Source organism: Acyrthosiphon pisum, chromosome A2, assembly GCF_005508785.2.
Source record: "Acyrthosiphon pisum isolate AL4f chromosome A2, pea_aphid_22Mar2018_4r6ur, whole genome shotgun sequence".
Taxonomy (NCBI): domain Eukaryota; kingdom Metazoa; phylum Arthropoda; class Insecta; order Hemiptera; family Aphididae; genus Acyrthosiphon; species Acyrthosiphon pisum.
The window spans coordinates 29301478-29304282 of record NC_042495.1 but is presented as its reverse complement, the minus strand read 5'-3'; positions in this window follow the sequence as shown (position 1 = coordinate 29304282).

Sequence of the window (2805 nt, the reverse complement as noted above, 5' to 3'; positions counted from 1 at the left end):
TGCGTCTTGTTTTTATGAGGTCTAGGGCGTAAGAAAATTGCCGTAGCCTCCCGCTGAGTATATTGAGCAGAAATTGGGGAGTCTCAGCATTGATACGTGGTCTTTAACTACTACTGCAGCTCCAACACCGTTATCAGTTTTGGAGCCGTCGGTGAATATTTCAGTGTGGTCACAGAGATCGGAGGTGATTGATTGTAGGTGTTGTTTAAAGACTATGGGTGGGGTATCATTCTTAACTAGTTCGCTAAGTTCGCTGTTTACATAGCTGTTGAATAGCCAAGGGGCCGTCAGAGGGATTTCATTTTTAATAACATCTGGGTGCGGGAAATGGGTGTCGTCTAGGAAGTCCGTGATTTGTTTCGATACTTTGAGATTGTTTTGGGTGCGTCTAATTACAAGCAACATGGTACTATGTACCCTCCTGATGTCGAGTGGTGCGACTCCGGCTATGTTGAGGACGCTGGGAATTGGGCTGGAGCGAAAAGCTCCGGTGACTAGTCTTAAGCCCGTGTTGTGAACGGTGTCTATCATTTTGAGAGCGGATGTCTTAGCTTTTATGAACAGAAAAGAGTTGTATTCGAGCTTGGATAGGATGAGTGCCTTATATATTTGTAGTAGGCTGGAAGAGTGGCTACCCCAAGACTTGTGAGCGAAGCATTTCAGCGTATTGATTCTTATGAGCGATTCCTTTCGGATAGCCTTGAGATGAGGTATCCATGTGTTTTTTGAGTCGAACAGTATACCTAATATTTTTATGGACTTTTTGATAGGGATGGGTATATTGTTCATTGTTATAGTGGTGGTACCAATGTTCCTTTTATTGGTGAAAAAAATGCACTGGGATTTTTCAACCAAAAAGGAGAAACCAGATACGAGTGACCAGTCCTGCAGTGCTGTTAGCGTGTCCTGCAAGTGTGTTATGGTTGTCTTGGGACTAATGCTTCTACAGAAAAGGTTGAAGTCATCAGCGAACAGTGTACATTTTACGGGGGGTGCTATAGCTTGTGGTAAATCATTGATTGCTAGGAGAAATAGAGATACCGATAGAGTGGATCCTTGGGGTACACCATTATGTTGTGTGTATAATTTGGACGATTTGCCGTTGCACCTAACTTGAAAGGTTCTGTCAGTCAAGAAGTTCTTTATGAAATTGAATAATTTGTCAGTCGATATTATATTTGACAGGATTTTTAATATGTGAGGACGCCATGCAGTGTCGTAAGCTTTGGATATGTCGAGGGCTATGAGGCCCATCACTTGTTTCGTTTCGAAAGTAGAATGGATTTCTGCTTGTATATTATGTAGTGTGTTGCTTGTACTTCTATGTCTACGAAAGCCGTTCTGGCGAGGGTCGAGCAGATTGTTTTTTTCCAGAAACCATCTAAGTCTGGAGTCGATGATTTTTTCCAATATTTTAACCATGGTATTGAGGAGTGATATTGGTCTATATGATTTGGTTTCGAATTTGTTTTTGTTTGGTTTGAGTATCGGAATGACTATAGAGTGTTTCCATTTTTTAGGTATTTCTCCGGATGACCATATTTTATTGAATACCATGACAATTGAATCCAGGGCAGAAATGGGTAGGTTGTGGATGAAGCAATACGGTATCCCGTCTGGTCCTGGAGCGAGTCTAGTGCACTTTGATGTAGCTCTGACCATTTCAGCTAGTTGGATTGGGGAGTTGAGTTTTGTCTGCTCGTCTAGATTGGGGTTAATGCAGGATGTATAGTGTTGGTTTCTCATGTGAATGTTGTTATTAAGGAACGTTGCATTGTAGTTTTCGTCCGAACTATTTAGATAGAAGATTTCACCCAAGAGGTTGGGTATTTCGTCGGGATCAGTACATAATTCTGTGTCTTTCATGATCTGTATGCTATGATTCTTGGGGTGACCACGGATTGCCCTTACTCTGCGCCAAATTGTGGATGGGTCCGCCTTGGGCCCCAGACCGGAGGAAAACAATTTCCAAGATTTGGCCTTGCCGCTTTTAACAAGGTAACGGGTTTTAGCTCTGAGTTGTTTCAGTTTTATATAGTCAGAGGTGCTTTTTGAGATTTGGAATGTTTTAAGTGCTAAGTTCTTTTTTTTGATTGAGTCCCTTATTTCTTCGCTCCACCAGGGTACTTGGTTCTTCTTACGCGGGTTTATGGATTTTCCTATTGAAATTTCTGCGGCCTTGGTAATGGAGTCGGAGATAAACGTGATATCATCGTCGATTGAGGTGGAATCCGACTGTGTGTTCTCCAGCATGAAAGTGTCAACTAGGTTGGAAAAGAATCCCCAGTCTGGGTTTTTTAACAGCCATCTGGGGGTGGAAGATGTAGATAGGGTCTTGGTGGAGAGTAGGGTCATAAGAATCGGTAGGTGGTCGCTGTCGTATATCTCCTGTAAAACTGACCAAGAAATTCTTTGGGCTAGCGATGAACTTGAGATAGACAGGTCAATTGCAGAGAAAGTGCCATTTGAAGGGTTGAGCCTAGTTGGTTGGCCTTTGTTGAGAAGTGCTATTGAGTCACTATCTAGAATTTTTTCGATTGATTTGCCTCGGGTGTCCGTTTTTTCAGATCCCCAATGGACACTATGGCTATTGAAGTCCCCGAATAAAATGAAGGGTTTGGGTAGTTGTGTGATGATGTTGTCTAGGTCGGATGTTTTGAATGGTTTTTGCGATTTTACGATTTCTGTTTGGGGAGGTGTTGGGTCGATTGGGGTTTTCGCGATAAGCGTGTTATCCTGACAGCTGGAGCTAGATGTTGATGGTGCGGGTCTTTTTTCCTGGGTGGGTGGTTCCTGTGTGGCTGG